The following is a 20,195-nucleotide window of genomic DNA, read 5'->3' on the forward strand; positions in this document are numbered from 1 at the left end:
CTCTGTACAACACATCTCAAATGGGGCAGAGTTAAGGTGATGCCCAGCTCAGTGATTGCAATCCCGGTTGCACCTTTCCCAAGAAACACCTCTGTGCTGCTGGCAAGAGGAACTGTATTTCCCTATGTGGAATGACATCCCACTGGCAGGACACCCTCAGCCTCACCAGGTACAGGAAGAACCCTGCAGAATCATCTCCTTTCCTGGAGGCACCAGGCTGGATTCATTATCCCTGGGCTGGGAGGGGAAAGGAGGGGAGAGAATGGAATAAAATGTGTCATCAGTGGAAAAAAACATCCATTGCCTCGAAGGGGTTTTGATGGGGAAAAGAAGGGGAGAAAAAGGTTCAGATTCTCTCAGGCCCAGTTTGGGTAGCCAAACTGAGATGCAGCTACAGTAATACAGAGTCCAGTGCTAAAAAGCCCTGGTATGATGCTCTGGCAAGATCCAGCCCAATTCCTGGGGTTACAGGAATTAAAAAGCCCCAACTTTTTCTGAATAACCATAGCAATGCTTGAGCTCTCCTTCCCTCCGGCTGCCTCTCATCCAGGGGGCTCAGGCTCAGAATATAATGAACCTCTTCCCTTGCCCTTCCCAGCACCAAGGTTTGTAGAAGAGGGTAATGAACGTCCTTGTCTCGCAGGGTCTGGGGATATTTTACACAAGGCTGACGGAGGAACACGGCCGGCAGCACGCTGCTAACAAAAGATGCTTTATTGCAGGAAGATGAAAGGCAGGATGGATCGAGGCAGGGGCTGGATTAATTGGATATGGGAAAATACCTAAATATATACATGGAGGGAGAAGCAGCGAGGTGCTCCTGCAGGACTGAGTTCAGGAAAAGCCAAATTGATGTGCTTAGATAAAGACGCTGGGAGATGATTCCTCAGCTGCAAGTGGTGCTGTCAGCCTTCTGCAAAAGAGGTAAGGGCAAAAATGTCCCCAAAACTGCTTAAAATATCCCCTGTACCTTCCCAAAGGGCCCCAAGGCATCATGGAAGGGGAAGAATACTCAGCCTGGGGCTCAGGCAGGACCTTCCCTCCTCCTGGCCTAAGAACTCGCTAATGAATTCAATGAAGTCAGTCCACAAGATCTGGGAAACACAAAAGGTTGAATGAATTTGAGTTGCTTAACCCAGAGAAGAGAGTGTCAAGGGCAAAACCCAGTTTTGCAAATACAAGTGGTGATGGCTGCAAAGTGGGAGAGAGAAACGTGTTCCCTGCATCCAGTGAGAGAAGGAGAGGAAGGGACAAGTTAGATGTTATTAATCCTCTTTCCAGCAGCACTGGGGAGGATCTGGGCAGCCCAGGTCCCATCAAAGGGTAGTTTTCATTGAGGAAAGCTGCAATTTTTGCAGTTCCCAGGGCAGGTGGATTGCTGGTATGTTGTGGGTAATTACACCAGTACATCTTCCCACAGCATCCCACACCCAAACAGGGCAGCTCTGCCTCTGTCAGAGCAGGGACTGGAGGAGGAACATGGCCTGATTTTCCATCAGCTCACCAAACAGGTGAGAAAATAACATGCAAATAACACTGCCCTTCACCTACAGAGAGCAGAGATTAACAGGGATTTATCTCAGCACTCCCCCTGATAAGCAGCCCCTCTCTGGGCTGGAGAGATGCTGGGTGCAGGGAAAAAGGGAGGAAGGCAAACACCCGTGGGACCTTGAGAACCACAGTTCACTGCTTTTCACCTCTCACTGAGGATAATTCAGTGGCTAGAGTTCTTCTGGAGATCCCAAACCCATCTCTGCCTTCCTATGTCTCATTTCTGCCTTATTACGGTGCATTTCCCTCTTCTTCCCTCAAAAAAAGCAAAGAAAACCCAGCCCAACCCTCCAGCTTTTCTGTGATGAGGCAAGAATGTTTCTGCTCACCTGAAAGCCTTCAAAATCAATATATAACTTACCTGTAATAATCCCACACTTCAGAAAATTGCTTCAAATCACATCTATTTGGGGGAGACAGTAATTTAGACTGGCTTCCCTCAGGAATTTCTCCTCTGTAGGTGCATGGCTCAGTCCTGGGAGCAGCAGGTTGATAGAGCAGGCACATAAATACCCTTAGATAGAAGCCTGGATGTGTCTCACCCACCTTGCAGCTGACCATGCCTCTCCTGGCTGCAGCCCCAGCTGATTTCCAGGCCTCCATCACTTCTTAACACATTTTTTTTTTTTCCCCCTTGGATTCTTGAAATTAAACGCTGCTAATTTATTTTGCAGAAAACTCTGCAACCTGCTGGTACGTCTCTGCCAGCTGTGACCTCATCCCCCAGTGATTGGATTTTGGAGTAAATTAATAGAACCAGTTCATTAATTAATTGCAACTAACTTGTGCGGTGAACTGGACCCATCTCTCATGTTCCCAGGCTGCCCAGGAACCGCTCCAGATTCCAGCTCAGGAAGCACTTTCTGTGTTTGAATTTCAGCTGAGTGGTTTGGATGATCACTTCCTGGTGCTCCAGCTGTTAGCAAACCTTAAATTACCCCCACTCAGCTCCTGCATCTGACCCCCAGAATAAAGGGGGAACCCTGAAAACAGCATCCCCAGGCATCAAAGCTTCTACAGCCAAGGCTAATACTGAACATCTACATCCTGTTGTAGACAGGAGCTAGCAGCAAGTGAATGCTCCAGCAAAATCTCTAAACACTGCACATATATTTTGGGTTTATTTGCTGGGCTTACCACTAAATCTTATTTGCTGGGGTGGTTTGGGTTTTTATTTTTTTTTTTTTCCTTTCCTTCTTTCTCCCTGGGAGAACTTAATAAATCTTTGAAATCATCAAAAAGAAATGCAGCTTCAACACTTAGAGAGCACGGTTAAGTTACTTCCCGGCAATATAAACTAAGGCTGTAAAGGCAAACATTTCCATGCCATAACAGAAGGCAAAAATGAGGGTTTGGGAACAGAAGGAGCAGGAACAGCCCAACCTCAGCTCTGCTGTCCCCGATGCTGAACAAACCTGGAAAGCTCGTGGCCAGCTGGAGGTGGTGACAGAGATGTCGCTGTCCCCACAAGCCTTGCCGTGGTTCCCCTCCTGCCACATGCAGGATTTCAGCTGCTCTCATTTTGGCGGCCACCTCTGCACGACCCCATGAACCTCACCTGCACCGAGGCACGGGCACCAGCACTGCAGCAAGGGACTGGCAGAGACAGAGTGAATAACCCAGGGGTTCCCACCTCCTCCCTCTCTCTTCCATCTCTTACTAATGTTTTGTCCAGTGGTCGCAGAGATGGGAGAAGTCCTGTGGGGGAGGATCCTGGTGGCACTCACTGGCTGCAGGAGCAGGGAGGGAGGCAGGAGGACCAAGGGTGGAAGCAGGACACAGTCAGGACCACGGCAGGATGGAGGCAGACAGGACCAGGGTTGGATGCAGGCAGCATTTCCATGGCAACAGAACAAAAAAGCAGCAGTGCCACAGCTCCAAGAGGAGAATGGGGTCAGGAGAAACTTTGTTGCCGTGGAGGGCACAGGGACACAAGCGCTCCAGCAGCAGGGAGGAGCTGAGGCTCCCACCCCAGGACACGTCACCCACCAGCACCTCGGGGTGCTGTGGGGACCCCGGCTGCAGGTGCTGGTGCTGGGGTCCCTCACCCTTTCCCAGTGCCAGGGAGCTGTGGGTAATTGGGATGCAGAGAGCTGAGGCTGCGTCGTGCCCTTGATTTACTCTCTCCAGCCTCCTGCTTTCTAAATCTCTCTTTATTAGTATCACCACACAGCAGAGTGCAATTAGCAGTATATTAGCAATAAAAAAGCAGCCAGAGCCAGAAGTACCGCAGGTTCTGGCTTTAAATCCTGCATCTGACAGGGTGGCTGTGGACACGCACCCTTCCAGTGACCCCAGCCTGGGCTGCCTTGTCACCCATGCCCACAGAGGAGGGGAACCCCAGCACCCCTCCTGCAGCTCACCCCCCCCGCTCCAGAGCTTTTACAGGTGCTGCAGCAGAGCTAACACTAGTCCTGGCCACATTTAACCATTGATATTGATTACCCTGTCAGCTCATTTGAATAATTAAAACCAGATGGAGTCCTTTTAAGCATTTAAAGGAACAGCACCGGGAGCATCCCCGGAGCTCTGTGGTTTTGGCAGATGGGTGCAGGGGAAGCTGGGCGGCTTTTACTGTCAAATCTTCCTCTTGGTGACATTTGCCACCCTGAGTGGCACCTCCCATGCCCCTGCTGTCAGGGATGGGGTGGTGGAATCAGCACAGTTCCCACCCCTGGGCAGATTGGTGGGAATAATTGCTCTTGTACAGCGCTACCGTTCCTTATGTAAACAGCATTAAAGCTGCCAGCCAGCCACAAGCCTGATTAACAGCAGCAAATAAATGAACCCAGTGCCAACAGCCCAACATCCCAGTGTGTGTAGAGAAGGAGGGGCCCAGCATCCAGCCCCACCTCGGCATCCCCACAGCCAGCTCCTGTTCCAAATTTCACCCACCTGCAAAGCTCTTCCAGCAGGCCTCTTGCCAGGGTCCTCTGCTTCTTGAAATGGATGGGTGATACCAGCTCAGCCCTGGGTACTTGTTATTCCATCATCTTTTCAAAGGGAGTAAAGTATTCCTGGCGTGGTGCTGGTTATGCACTCCTGCCATCACGCAGGGATGAGTTATCTTTACAGAAAGAAGCATAGATTAATACGTCAAATGAAAATGAACTATCGGCAGAATAAGATGAAAATGCAATGGCCAGTGACAGGGAGAAAAAGAAGAGAAAAAAAGGAAGCCATGCTTCTTGGGAGGACAGGAACATTAAAAACAGGAATTGATCAGGTTGGTGAGGTTGGATGGAGTTCAAACACCCTGCATGGGCCAGGGACCTTTTTCTCCTGCCCAGACCAGACCTCCACAGCCTCGCCGAGACTGGGGATTGTCCTTGAGACCTGGTCCCACCATCCCCACCTCTGCCCCGAGGTGAAGGAGATTTCCCAGGGGCAGGTGAGCAGCTGGGGGCGAAGCTGGGGTGCTCAGAGCAGCTCTCCTCTTGCAGGACACCACCCCTGACCCTGGGTCTGCTCAAAACCTCCTGCTCCAGGCTGCTTTGAAGCTTCTGGAGCAGCTGCAGCGAGTGTCCACCCCACTATCTGACATGTGCTCCCCTTTCCCGTGCCTTGCTCCCCGCTCTTGGCTCCCTCTCAGCTCCATCCAGCCCTGCTGTGACTTCCCAGCCCCAGAGCTAACCACCAGAGATAAATACTACTCCAAAATATTCCTCCAAGTAGGAACAGGTGTGCTCCATCAGCGAGTCACAGACACCTCACAGTGTACAGGTGTTTATTGTCTGGGATGAGCAGTTGAGCCGAGCTGGTTTTATTTAGACACACTTCCAGTACCTGGAAATAGCTATTTATATGTCCCAGTGTTTTGACATGGTTAGGAGCCTGGATTTTGATGGATCAAACCTATGAGCAGCAGGCTGGCAGGTTTCTATTTCCTTTCCTCCCAGCAGATTCCCATGCTCGGGAATCAGGATGGGAACGGGGAGCCCCTCTGCTGGGCAGAGTCCAGCAGCCTCCCTTACTCTTCAGCTCCTCAGCATGGAAAAGCCAAAAAAATCCCTTTTCCTGCCTGCTGCTTGCTGCCTCTGTCAGAGATAAGAATTAATTAAATTTCCCTGCTTTTGTAACTGCCTGGGGAATTTTTCAGCTCCCTCCACCACAGGGTCCATCTGATTGAAGGGGGGAACAGGGATATACTCCGTTACACGTGTGCTAATATTGCAGACGGGATATCACCCCTGAGCACTGAACACATTGCAACAGGAATATTTGCAGAGCTGCTTCTTCATTCCCCAATCCCCAGGGTGCCACAGCCCCCTCCAGCAGTGCTGGAGTGGCCAGGGCCCAGCCTGACCATAAATCCCACAGGCCTCCACCGCCTCAGGCTCATGGCCAGGCAGGAGCTTACACAGCAGAATAAGGGATGGCTCCCTCCAAAAAAAAATCCATCAGTAATTTGGCTTCCCCTGCTCCCTGGGAGTTCAGAGCTGAGGGGACCCTTCCAGAGGTTGGTTCACCCACACCACAACACCAGGAAAAAGAAAGAGAGGCTGCTGCCAACCAGAGGAAGAGAACCAGACTGTCCCATCTTCATGGGACACCTGATGCCACTCAGAGCCACCCTGATCAAGAGCTTCAGCCCGTGAAGAGCCAGTGTGCCCGGTCACAGCTGTCCCCCAGCTCAGCACAGGCCACCCGTGCCCTCCGCCCTGTCCTTGCCTGCCCAAGGGTGGCAGGGCTGTAAGTGCTTCTGGTGGAGGGACCTGCCATGGATCACTCTGAATTTACGGCTGAACCGCAGGAAAGGGAATTATATAACTCTCAGGAGACAGGCTGGTGTGGAAGGAACATCCATCAAGCACAGATTCTGGATTATTTACCACTGCTGGATCTCGCCAAGAGAAACACCCCCTGCACCGGACAGCCTGTGAAAGGACTCAGCCATGGGGGAATGTCCAGCAGATGGAAAGTTTCTGTCCTCCTTGTCAGAGGAAACTGGGATGTTTAGTCCCCTCCTCTGCCCACAGGATGAGCCCAGTGCCTGGCAGAGGATGGGTCTCAGCTCAGCAGCATCTGGATCATGGATCCTGGAGCCAGAGGAGTCTGACAGCAGTGCCAAGCAACCCTTTTTATGAGCAGTACTTAATTATTCACCCTTTGGAAACGTTTTGCATCATAAACCTGGAATGGAACAGAGGAAGGTGATTACTCTGCCACTCGTTCTCCCTTGCTGGAGGCCAGGGGTGTGTGCTGGGCACGGTGGCCACAGCCTGGGGATCCCATCTGAGCCAGCAGCCAGCCTCAGTGACACCTGCAGCATCATTTTGCACTGAATTAAGACCCGTACAGGGAGATTTAGGGAGGTGAGCTGTACCTCAGATAAGTATCACAGGCAGCAGGATCCATCATCAAATCACTGTCTCCTCAACACCAACAGCCTCAAATGGAGGCAAGGTAAGGGGGCAGGAAGAACTCTCCAAAGCACAGCCTGAGTGGCCACAGGGGTCCCTGTGATATACAGGAGCCATCTTACAGACACAGGCTGGATTTTGTTCTCTCCAAGCCCATGCCAGGCTGTTGATCCCACCTTTTGGGAACGTGGCTTTTCTGCCTGGCTCTAGCAGCTGATTTAGGAGCAGAGCAGTGGGATGGCCCAAGAGCTGAACTAAACCTTTGTTACATAAATAGCCCCCTAATTGTGCCCTGTTACATCCCTTTAATTTAAGGGAAATATTTCCTCAGCTGGAGAAGGATTTGAGCTTTACTTTTAAGGTAGGACTTGCAAATCCCAGGGAACCTGAGCACCCTGGTCTAGTGGAAGGTGTCCCTGCAGGGGGATTGGAACTGGGTGATCTTTGAAGTCCCTTCCAACCCACGCCATTCTGGAGTTCTATGATCTGAGCCATCACAACGAGATTCCCAGTCTCCTCAGCCCTTGCAGAGAGAAAAACAGTTTCAATCTGCCCAAACGCTGGCTTTTTAGGAGGGATTTTGGATTCTCTCCCAACCTGGAAACTTTATATCACTTCTTTGCCATTTTCCTTAAATTGGCAGTAAAAATTGAGGGAGACTAAAAGTCTGTGATTTGTACTTTGCACATGGGGAGCGGAACAATCTTTTGTTCATTTACTGTGACAACTGCAGTTCAGATTTAATTATTTACGATAATGTTCCAAGGCGCATTAGGGAATGTTCTCTTAGTTCATAAAAAATAATGAGGCCTTGGTGCTGAGTGGCACCTAGCTACAGGCTCTGCTACTGCACTGGGGGAGGCACGTGCAGCTCCAGGAACAGAGCAGAATCCATTTGTCACAGCTCATCTGTCCATCTTTGCCAAGCACAGCCCACCCCCCCACCCCTCCAAGCCATTCCCAAATGCCATACTCCCCAGCCAGATCCAAAATAGGATCACTCCAGCAGCACCCTGAACTGCTGCAGCCTCTGCACGAGCAGAGGCTCTTCTCCAGCAGCCCCTGGCTGGTCAATAGCTGTATCCATGGGTGTATTTTTATTCCCCTGAATTTTTATTTCCTCCTGAAATCCAGCCTGGAAACCTCCATTCCCTCCTGAAGCTGCTAGCAGCCCATGTTTTCTTTTTGTCCTTGTCTAAACATCCACTGCCCCACCTCAGTCTGTCTTCCAGCACTTTTTACCATGTCCTTCTCCATTAGTCACAGGAATTAGGGGAGACAGTTGGTATTTCATTATTAAATGTCTCACATCCAATAAATAGATCATTATTCTCCTCTGATTAGCAGCTCCACTTCCATCAGTTCTGAATAGTTATGGGTTTTTTTCCCTTCCCATCTTCAAGGAGTAGCAGAGTTTCTCCTAAGATCTGTTATAATCAAAGGATTAGAGCTCTGGAAATGTCCTCTGCATACGCAGGAAGGTTTTTTTTCCTGCTCTCCCTCTCTCAGAACGAGCGTGCTTTGAAACTCTGGCTCCTGGATACTGCCTGTACCTGACCTGGTTTAATTTTAGTTTTGCCCAAATCTGCCACCAGCTCATTTAGCTGCAGCACTGAGAGCTCTCTATGGAGCTGGCCACAGGTCAGCTCACATACTTTTATTACAATTGCAGAGTCCAAGCAGCTCTGAGCTGGCCCCTGGATGTTGGACACCCTCCCTCTCATGGCTACAAACCCCCTCTCCTCCAGCCAAGCAGCACCGCTGGGATGGGAGACAGGGGCTGCACCCCAGGCACAGCTCCTTTCTTCTCACAGCACAGCTGCCAACATCAGGCTTTGCATCACAGCCACAACTTCAAAGGCTGCAGAGAAAATCAGAGGTGGATGCTGTCTTTTGGGACATTTCCAGCATTTCTGACATGGCAAGAGATGCCCAGAAAGCGCTGACCCAGCTGCCCAGTTACAGCCATGATGGGCCAAGCAAGACGTAAGGGCATGAAAATTCCAATGAATATTCATTAAAATCTTGCTCAAATATTCCTAAGGTAAATGTGGCTTCTGTATTAATTTCACTCTGCACGCTGAGCACATTGATAATGTGGAGACAAAGCTGTACAACCAGATAAAAATAGGTTTGGGGGTCTCTCACCAGGGCAGGAAAATTTTAGGAGCCCAGCAGCTCTCCCTCCACTGAAGGAACATCTTCCCCCAGGCACAGCTCAGGCAGGACTGGAACAGCAGGTCCCACCAGGCTCAGAGGAGAGGGTAATTCCTTTCTGCTTGTGTTTTTCCAGAGGTGTGGAAAAAGGCCACTCTGAGAAGAGCCATGTAGATGCTCTCTCTGGACATTCAGTACAATTAGCTTTGCTGACCTCAGAGGCAAGGCTTCGGCTGAGTCTCGCAGGTCACTAGGAACAGGGCAGCATAATTAGCCAGTGAAGTCTGAATCAGCAAATCCCAGTGGGAGGCAGATCTTCACCAATCTTCACTGGAGCTCCTCCTTCAATCCCAGCTCCTCCTTCATTGATTCTCTGGCTTTTCAACACCTGAGGTCTCTCCATGCAGCAAACCCTAGCTGGTCCCGCTGTGTTGACACCCCTTCCATCCATTCCCATTTCTCACACCCTGCAGCTCTCCCTGGGCCAGAATTGGGATGGTGGCCACGTTTGCAGGTATGTCTGTCATCCAGCTCATCCTCCCATCTCTCCACAACACAAGAGCCACTCCTATGGATGCATCCATCATCCCTGTGTGCTGCTCTGGCACTGATATCCTTGTGACGGGCTCTGGATTGCCTGGGAGATAATAAGTTTGCATCTTTAACAGCTCCTCCAATATTTGTACCGGGCTCCATCCCTGCCTGGCTGGATCTCTCCTGCTCCAGGAGGTCTCTAATTGCTGTGTGCTGTGTGGGTTCAGCCAGCTGATCACAAATCACTCTGTCAGCCAGGCCCTCAAAGCAGCACCTTGGGACCAATTCGCTTCGGTGACATCTCAGACAGCTCCGCAGAGTCCCAGGAATGGGGATAAGGATGGAGGGGAGGGGGACACTGGGGACCAGGATGCAGACCCACAGCCAACACAGCTCTCTGCTGTGCAGGGGCTTCACCAGCAAAAAAAAAAAAGATGTCAAGTGTTAGAGCTGGGCAGCTGTAGGAATAAGCAGCCAAGCTCCAGAGAGACAGGCAGCTCCTGCCTCATGTCAGGAAGCGCTGGATCTCTGCCTTCTCTCTCAGCCCTGGACACCAGTCCCACACTCAGGGTCAGCTGCTGCTTGGCCCTTTCTCATTCCCATAAATCACAGCTCCTCACTTTCCACTGTAAATCTGGGGAGCAGCCCCTTGTGCTCCATGGGTTAAAGACACCATGAACTGTTTGGAATGGTGCTTGGGCCCCTCCATCCCGTGCCACAGGGGAGGTGGCTACCCCAGCTCTCCCCATACCCCATGAGCACCAGGATGAAAAAACAGATACCAGCACTGAAAAAACAATGCCCTGAGAGGAGGGAATTTGGGGTGGGACCAGGGCTGAGCTACCCCCAGTCCTCCCCTCACCCTGGTGAGGATGCTGCAGCTCTTTCCCTATCCCACTCCTTGTTCAGTGGCTTGTTCTGCTCCGGGCTCAGAGGGTATTTCAGCCATCTCAGTGCTTCTAATCTCTTTGGGAACATTGCTGAGAAACACAATTTCAAGCCTCCCAAGATGTGACATGACTTGTAATTTGAGGCAGAGGTGAGAGCCTACCACCCAAGGGACACAGAGCAAACCGCCTCTGCACAATTCTGCTCCAGCCCTCCTCCCCTCGATGCTTCCCTTTCCAACCCCAGCCCCAAAACCTGGGGCTGGGGTCTCTAGGCAGCCCCAAAACCTGGGGCTGGGGTCTCTAGGCAGCCCCAAAACCTGGGGCTGGGGTCTCTAGGCAGCCCCCTCTGGCAGGAGGGGCCTCTGGCCTCATTCCTCACCCCCAGCATGGCAGGAGAGCCAAGCAGGAGAGCAGTTGTGGGGCATGGGGGGATGTGCAGGCAGTGAGGGGATGGAGGGCAGGGCTGGAGAGCAGCCAGCCCCAGCTCAGAGACGCCAGGGAAGCCCTTTGGGAGCTCCTCCCAGAGCAGGAGGCTGTGGCACAGTCTGTGATGCACCCAGCCCCGCTCCCCACCTGCCAGGAGCCCCCAGCACCACTCAGGTCCTGGGACCTGGACCAGGATGGCTCTGCAGGGACCCAGGGAGCCTCACACCCCTCTGCACCCCCAAACCCCACCTGCTGACCAACCCCCCTTTGGCCAAACGTGCTCCTGCAGCTCCACTTGGATTATCTCTCCATAAAAACAGCTCTTGGATCAGATCAAGGCCCCAGCTCTTGGATCAGATCAAGGCCCCAGCTCTCAGCCACGGTCTCTGGCTGAGCATCTCGTGGGAGCACTCCCCAAACTGAACTATCCCCAGCCCCTGGAGCAGGGGCTGCCCACACTAGCACCAGCTAATTCTGGTACACTCCACCTGATGTCCCAGTGCTCCGGTGGGTGGTGCTAAAACAAGAGGAGAAATAACACTGCCAGCTAGCCTTCACATTTCTGGGGCCAAAACAAAGCTGAGGCAAGGTGGAAACAAATCAAACATTAAATCTCAGCACTGGGCAAAGCCAGCAAAGCACCCTAAATTTCACTCTTAAAAAAAAAAATATCCATTATTGATTTTACTGGAGAACACAGGGATTTTGTAAATCCATGGACAGGTGCAGGCAGGACCTCAAAAATCCTCAAGCCCCCCATGAGGGCCTGCCTGGATGGAAAAGGCATGGAAAGGAAATGAGTGGGATGGAGCTGGCCATGCTGGCACATGTGCCTTTGTTTCACGTTAGAAGAGGAGATAATAACCACCTGTGATCCTGTAAATTTTGATTTACTCTCCAGCATCCCTAGCAATGCTCTGTTCATGGCTCAGGTGTTAATTGGGAGAGTCCTCATTTGTGAATGTAGCAGCTCCCCAGCTTCTTGGCTGGGTGATGGTTTCATTATCATTTCCTATATGTTAGCTTTAAATCCCCAATAATCCCACACGACTGGAGCCCATTCCAAGTGAGCAGCAAAATCCAATTTAGGATCCTATTCTCTCGGACTATGTAACCAGAGCCTACTTCGTGCAGGCACAAAAATCCAATTCAGCTTCTTTGCCTCTCAACAGCTGCCCCCATGAGAGGTTTCCAGATGAAAAAAAGCATAAACACAAAAGCCCACAAGCCAGACTTGGAGGTGAGCCGAGCCCCAAGGGAAGCCAGGCACTGGGGGAAGGGCTGTGGGGCTGCAGGCAGCTCTGCTCCCACATCTGCCCTGAGCTTTTGCAGGGTGAGGTCCTCTCTCACATCATCCCCCAGCTCCCCTCACCATCCATCCCCAACTCCATCCCCTGCCAGCAGCTGCCTCCCCAGGCACTTTCCAGGTAACACTTCTCCCTTCCAGCCTGTTCCCAGGGCAGTTTAGTCCTCTCAGGCTTCTCAACCATTTAATTTCCATTAATTCCCGTTAACCACACAACATTCACGAGTCACTCCAGCGCAGAATATTTAAAGACTGTCCAAATTCAGTGCCTTACCTCGTGTCAATACCAGGCTGAGGGTGTTCCCTACATCCCAGGGCTGGAGCCATGCTGGAAAATCAGGGTTGGGGGTCAGTGACAGCACTCCCAAAACCAGAATTTGGGCAAGACTGAGTTTTCAATAGGATTGAATTCCCGGTTTCCTGAATCCCCTTCTCAGGGTTCTGCATTTCAGACACTTTCTTGCTAGAAATGATAGGAAAGAGCTTTGTTCACACAAAAAGGACTGTTGTCCTCCCTGCAAAGACAGAGGTGGCCAGGAAGAGCTGCAAGGAAAGAATAGGAGCCAAACCCACCCCACCAGAAATCCTGACTGGATTCAGTCATCAGGGTTTGCTTCATTTTTTTGTCTTCAGAAGTTGCACTGCAAATTCACATTTCCTAGGCAAAAAGTCTTTTGAACCAACTCTTCACTGTTTTGGATGCTTACAAATCACAGGAATGGACATTCCAGGGTGTTTCTGGATGCCTGCTTTCAAACTGGGGAGATTTATCGAGCCTGACCTTCCCCACACACTCTTTGTTTGACAAAGGAGCAGTTTCCAACAAATAAAACCCAAAGCTACTCCAAAAACCCTCACAGTCTCCATGCTCTCTCTTCCTTTACATCCTTTCCTCCTCCTGCCTTACTCTTCCTCCTCCAACTCGAGTTCTTCCTCCTGAGGGTCTGGGTTGTCAGGGCACCGTCTGCATCCCGATGAAGATTTCCTGACCCTTTCTCCACACGTATCCTGGCAGCCTTGGCTTTCACAGGAAAGTCTTCTGGGGTGTACCTGGCCCTTCTAACAAGCTAGAAAATAAAAAAAATGATGACCTGTACAGGAGTTAAATTTGATGTGCCTCTCTGAGAGTCTGTGGGATGAGCAAAGTCAGTAACAACTGGGAATTTCCATCCATTTAAGGAGACAGGATTAGGAGAGGGATGCATGATTTTGTGGAAGCAGGTACAGCTCCTTAACTGGGGCTTCTGATGGGCATGGGAGAGGGTGGGAATGAGGATGGGGTCAGCTGGAGAGACGCAGGGGATGGAGCAGTAGGGTGAGAAGAGGGACATTGGCTGGAGAAGGCTGAGGAGGTGATGGAAGGGCTGAAGCAAACCCACGCCCCAGGGGTGGGGGCTCTTCTCTCACCTTAAACATTTTCACCCCATTTCCTTCTTGACCTAGTGTGTCTTTGGTGGCTCTTGTCCCATTTCTGTCACTTCTTCCTCCCTCTCCTCATCTGCAGCGTGACCCAGGCACACCCGAGTGCACAGAGCCGGGGTTCACCGAGAGCACATCAGGTGGAAACAACACACAGGATGTTTTGTCTGATTTTTTTCCCAGTGAAACAGCTCTATTTGTGCCATGTCAGTGGATGACAGCTTTCAGGGGCTCTGTGAAGCTGCTGCTGGGCTGCAGGGTCCTGGCAGGAGATGAGATGAGCCGAGATGCCACTCTCCCTGACATTTTTGGTATGCCCGGAGAGCAGCTCTCCCCCTGGGCATCACCTGAGGTTTCAGTGAGGCTCCCTGCACCCTTACTGAGTGCTCCAGCCCTACCAGCAACTCCCCATGCACAGCACATCCAGGTCCCACCAGTTTTTGAAGCTCAAAGAGGTTTAAGATACCTCAGGAGTATTTTTCATGGGTAAATAGACCCTTTTCCCTCCATTCCCTGGCTCAGCTCCAGCCCAGGGCCAATAGAGACAGAAAGTCATTGCCAGCTGATGAATTCATGCAAGGGAATCAGGCATTGGTCTCACTCTGGTTATGAGGAGACAGATGTCTGTATTGCAGCTGCTCCTGTCACACCACTGCTAACCAGCACCTTCTACCCAGGCCAGAAGATTCCCATGCCACCAAGACAAATCCAGGTACCCACAAGGGGATTATTTCTGGAAGCATCTTCTCCACTGCCTTGTACCTTCACTGGCTTGTTCCTTCCCACCAGCACATGACCTGGATCCTCCACATTGCCACTTTTTATTGGGAATCAGCTCTGCCTGCTCAGGCAGGGAACGTTCACAGAAACCCTGACTGCTCTGGGGAGAAGCTTATCCCCAGGACCTTCTCTCTGACTCTTTCCACAGCTACCGCACTGACAGGAAAATGTCACATGCTGGGATTCACAGCTGGCCCCCATCCTCATACCTGCCATCTAGAAACTGCTGCTTGTCTTTGTGGATTGAATCAGCTCATGGAAGCTCCAACATTTCACCCTCCAGAAGGAAAAGTCGATGACCCAAGCAGAAACCATCCTGTAAGCATCTCCCTCTTGTGTTAGTGGAGTGTGGACACCAGAGAGTCCCCACATGCAGCCAAAGAGGCAGTTTCTGCCCCAGAAGTCCCAGCTTTGACCCCTGGATTTATGGAGCCTCCTCACTGCAGGGCTTGGGTCCTTCTAGCACCAGTCCAGGTGCTCCAGGGCAGAGCAGGGGTGAGAAGGAAAGGGCACGGAGAGGAGCCAGGGAAGAAGGCAGCAGGTGATGGGTGGGGTGAGGCTGCTGTCACAAAGAGGAGGAGGGCATAACACCAGTGTGTCCTTGAGGACCCAGCCCCACTTTGCCACGCAGCCAGGGGGACAAATCCTGCCAGAAATAAGGCCCTTGTTACTATGGTGATCAGTGCTGCCTTGCAAACACAGCCCCATGCCACCAGCTGGGTGTGACAGCGCCGGGATACCAGACAGACAGACAGACAGACAGGGTCCCACCACCCCGAGCCCTCCCCGATGGGGACAGTGCAGAGGAGATTCCTGGCAGAGCCCCATCTTCCAGCCCCCAGTGACACAGCCTGGGGGCTCCAGCTGAAAAGCAGGTTTAATTGAATGTTTCTCTCTTTATGTTTCTCTTTCCAGCAAATAAAACCAGAGCAAGATAAAAATATATGATGCTTAAAGGGGACACTGCCAAGGAATTTTTATCTGTTCTAATCTGCATTTTACTCTTCGTTTGTTTGCAGCACTGTGGCTGCAAAACCTCATTTTTTTAAAAAAAAAAATATTTCCTGTCCTGAGTTTTGTCATGTTTTGATCTGGCAAACAGTGACTGAGGGCCCTTGTCCACTGCTGTCCCCCGGGCTGCTCCCAGAGAGAGGTGCAGGTAACCCTGCAAACCACAACAGGGTGATGTGCTTTGTCCCACCCTTGTTGCTATTATGGCTTCATTTATACCCTGGCTCCTGGAATTAACAACTGGAAGGAGGATATTAGCTTTTGGATAAAACCCCAATGCTTGAGAGAGCCCAGTTATTCTGCCCTGTAAATTCTGATAGAATTTATTGCTCTCTGCCACATCAGGACCTGAAGGTGGAAATCCAAGGCTCTGGTTTTCTTCTCAGGACAAACTAATGCCAAGCTAGAAATGGTCCAGCTAGAATTCCCCACAGCCTCTACTTAGAGCTCCAGGACAAGCCCAGTTTCCCTCCTCCCTGCTCGGACCCTGCTAATTTCCCCAGCCGCCGTGATAAATGGCTGTGCCGGCGAAGTGACATCTTTCTAATCTGCTCCAAGACAGATGGGTTCCTCTGCCAGGAGAGAAATCCCACCGTTAAACCTGACTGGGAGGGAAACCACAGCACTGGAAGCTGGAGCAATGTGAAAAGGGGGGGTGGTGCCATCACATCTTTCTCTGCTTATTTATCCACACATTAGAGGGGAACGAATAAAAGCTTTTGGGGGCTTCAGGCACCGTGAGCTTTGCTGGGGATGGAGAGAGGGAGTACAAGCATCTTCCCCGAGCAGGTCAGTGCACCTGGAGCAACCACCACCTTCCCAGGTAAAGAGAAACAGGTGAAGCAGCAGCCAGGGCTTTCCAGGATCAGGGCTTTGAGCTGCTGCTCTTCTGGTGCTTCTGATCCACCTGCAAATGTGTGTTTGGGAAGGCAGCAGCCGCTGCACACCTTCCCAGTCTGGATTAGTGACACCAGAGATGGACAAGGAGCCAAATAGCAGCAAGGTAAGACCCTCCCAAATTAGCACGAGTGCCAAACCAGGAGCAGGGGGACCAGTCCCCAGCGTGTCCCCACCCAGACCTGGGACAGACAACGGCCCGAGCTGGCAGTGGGGTCTGCATGGCCCCTGCCCGTCCCAGCCCCGCCGGAACATCGCTACCCTCCCCTCGGGGATCATCCATCCATCCATCCATCCATCCCTCCCTCCCTCCATCCATCCCTCCATCCCTCCATCCCTCCATCGCTCCCGAGCACGGAGCGCTGGTGCCATCTCCTGGGCTCCCGAGCCCTGCCCGCTGCAGGGACAGTGACATTCCCTGGGACACCGAGGCATCCTCAACACACGCTCCGTGTCGCACCCAGCCGAGCAGGGCCGCCCCACACTTCCTCCTGCAGCAGCAGCAGCAGCACCACATCTTCCTCATCTTCCTCACCTCCCCCTGCTCCCAGCGCCCCCAGTGCTCTGCCCAGAGCCTGCCGTGGCCCCAGGCTGGTTTTCATGGGCTGTAGTTTCTCCAAGCTGACACTGTGCTTGTCTCATGGAGTGACAGGACAAGGGGAACAGCTTCAAACTGACGGGACAGGGTTGGATTGGAATCAGAGGGAGAAAATCCTCCCTGTGAGGGTGGTGAGACCCTGGCACAGGCTGTCCAGAGAAGCTGTGGCTGCCTCACGAAAAAGTTCAAAATCAGGTTGAGTAAGGCTTGGAGCAGCCTGGGACAGTGGAAGGTGTCCCTGCCCATGGCAAGAACTGGGTGACCTTCAAAGTCCCTCCCAACCCAAAACCCTCTGCAATTCTATCACCAGGTCCCCAAGCCCAGGCCTGCCCCAGCCCAGTGAGATCCCGAGACCTCCCTGGACACACAACATCAGCCCAAGCAGCCAGCACAGCTCACCACTGCTCTCCCACGTGCTCCAAGCCCTTCCCATGCCCTCAGAGAATTCCTCACTCACACAGGGAGGCATTTGTTCCTTGAGAACACATCAGTCAATATCTACCTGGTGCTAAAAGCTGGATCCTCTGTCTGACAAGCTCTGGAGAAGATGGTGAGTCTGCTGCCTCCAAATCACAGCTCAGTTCCTCTTCCAAAGCATCCTAAATCCAGGCTGAAAATAAATGGGCTGTATTGATTTCCCTTTTAAAACTAATGCTGGGGAGTGATGTGTTCTGTGCTCAAGGAAGAGCACGAGGCATCAGTCACAGGGAAGCACAGTCACAGCCCTCCAAACCCCCACAGGCGTAAATAAAGCCCATCTCACACCAAACCCCTTGCAGGGTCTAGGGGAGCAGCAGCAGTGCTGTGGGGCTGGTCCAGAGGGGTTGTCCCGTTGTCCAGCACAGCTCCAAAGCCCCAGCACGTGACTTTTCAGGGATCTAAAACCCCATCCCTGCACAGAAGCTGCCTGTGAGGTTCCCAGGTGGCAACACTGCAAAGTAGCACCAAGCGAACAGAGAGGAGAGGTTTATTCATTCTTGCTGGGGACACATCCTCATCCCAATCCTCTGAGGGAAAGGGACTCCCCCAAACTGGGTAAGACCCTCTGCCCAGGCCTAGCCTCTGCTCAGCACCACAGCACAGCTGTAGTAAGGAGCAAAAGCTGAAGGCACCTGAATTTAAAGGCAGCGTGGGGGGTGTGGTGAGAGCCCAGTGCAGCTGGTCAGGACAATTGGCACCTCCAGCCCAACTGTTTGTCTCCTTAAATTAACAGCACCACAAACACAAAGTCTGGTTTGTTGGTGGTTACAGAGACCAAAAAGGCTTCTGATTGTGTTTCTCCCATCTAACACAGAGACAGGCAGCCTTCCCAACTTCCCTGCAGCATCCCTGGCTGCCTACAGCACCCCCAACGCCCTGCAGCATCCTCTTCCTCCTTGAGTTCATCCCGAGACAGGGCAGGCAGGCAGAAACACCAAACAAACCCTGTGACATCCCCCTGTACTCCCCTGGGTGAGCCCAGCACATCTGCCCAGCTGTTTCAAACCACAGACACAAGGTTCACGTTGGTTTTTACCCTGAGCACACGGAGGGAACCCACCTTGCTCCTGGGGAAATGGGTGCACGGCCAAGGCTGCAGACCTTGGGCCAGATCCACCCGGTACCTCCGGCCGGGGCACTGCTTCAGCCAGGTCAGATCCAAGGGCTTTGTTTCTTTTCCTTTTGTAATCCCTCCAGCACATGAGAAGGCAGATGCTGAGAAGCTAAATCCCAGCAGCATTCATGAATGTGCTCTCTCCTGCCAGCGCCGGATGGGATATTCCTTCCAGGCGCTCGCGCTGCGCTCCAAGCACGCTTCCCTCGGATAGAGCTGCTTCCCCAGCTGCAGCCCCTCACAGCCATCAGGACCCCCATCCTCACTTTGCTGGTGGTGGGATGGCAGAGGGGAGCCTGAGTCTGGCACAAAGCCCAGCCGGGGTGCAGCAGTTCTGGGGGGAAAAGGCAAAGTAGAGGAGCTGAGCTCTGCTTTATTGAAGGGTGCACAGGGAGCCTTTTCCCTGCAGGTGAATGTTGGCATTCCAGGGAAAAACACTTGCCAGGGATGGCTTTGTCCATGCCAAGAAAACAGCCCCACAGCTGTCCAAGGAAAGGGCTCTCCCATGGAAAGGGCTCCCAGCCTGGGCAGCCCACACAGGGCTTTGGTGGAGTGGCTGAGGTGGGGTTGCTGTGCAGATGGGGTGACCGAGAGGTGCGCACGCTGCAGGCTGCCCCGCAGGGCTCTGGGTGGAGGGCTGCAGCTGCAGACCCCCTCGGCAGCCCTCCACACCTCCCTCTGTACCGGCTGCCCTGGAAACATATCCTAAATAAAGCTGGGATCAGATAAATAAATGTGTCCGGAGGCCGGCGGGTCAGCCAGCACCGAGAGGAGGAGAGGAGCAGCCAGAAGGGATGGGAACTGTGGCTGCTTCAAACACTGGCCCCAGGACAGCAGGGGAAGGAAAGAATTTCATTTTTCTTCTTCTTTTTCCCTCCTCGAAGTCCCTACAAGCCTCACCAAAGGGCACTCACCAAAGGGCAGGGGCAGCCCCCACTGCCTGGAAGTGGAGCTGGCGTTGGCATTGGCTCCCTGGGGTTGAAGCTGCCTTGTGGGGCCAAGGACAAGGGTCCCTTGTGCAGAACCAGCCCTGCCCAGAGGGCAAAGACACCGCTCCACACCGCCTCTGCCCCTCTGCTGCTCAGCCAGATGTTGGCTGGGAAAGGGAAAAACAAATCCCCGCTGCCGCCGGGGCCTGGCTGAGGGATGGGAAATGTGCTGGCCAGATGTGGGGCACACGGCTCGGGGCTCGGGGAGGGGGGCGGCCTGCGGCAGGACTTGGGGATGTTCCTCTGGATAACACGGGAAGTTTCAAGCAGAGGTTGTGATTTCCTTGCTGGAGGGGGGAAATTTAATAATAATTTAAAAAGCAGTGGAAGTTTTCCTCTGTCCTTGCTGTGGACAGGTTTGTCTCGGATATTTTCCCACCAGCCCCCTGCCTGTGGAGTGGACCCTGAGCATCCTTGAGGGGGAGGATACTCAGGTTGCTTGGAACCATTTCCTTGCTCAAACTGCACTTGCTGCCCTCATCCAAGCCTGATGTTCCCCTGGCAAAGGGTGGTTCATTCCCAGTGCCCCGTGAGCAAAGCAAACCTGAGGACAGAGAACCTGAAGTAAAGCCAGGGATGCCTGTTGGTGGGTTGGAGGTAATCGTGGTGATTTGGGGATTGTCCTGGTGAGTTGGAGGTGGTTCTGGTGGGTTGGAGATAGTCCTGGCAGGTGGGAGAGG

At 52.5% G+C, this 20,195-nt stretch overlaps 1 long non-coding RNA gene across 1 annotated transcript; it reads right to left on the minus strand.

Annotated features, from left to right (window-relative positions):
* Nucleotides 1–7,323: 7,323 nt before the first annotated feature.
* Nucleotides 7,324–18,022, minus strand: LOC147650746 (uncharacterized). Its single transcript, XR_015275910.1, has 6 exons — nt 17,435–18,022; nt 14,636–16,344; nt 13,635–13,908; nt 12,801–13,294; nt 12,502–12,690; nt 7,324–10,016 (listed from the first exon to the last, which is right to left on the minus strand). It is a non-coding gene; the product is annotated as an uncharacterized LOC147650746 (long non-coding RNA).
* Nucleotides 18,023–20,195: the final 2,173 nt, after the last annotated feature.

The sequence above is a fragment of the Cyanistes caeruleus genome, chromosome 13, assembly GCF_971803275.1.
Source record: "Cyanistes caeruleus chromosome 13, bCyaCae1.hap1.1, whole genome shotgun sequence".
NCBI classification, from domain to species: domain Eukaryota; kingdom Metazoa; phylum Chordata; class Aves; order Passeriformes; family Paridae; genus Cyanistes; species Cyanistes caeruleus.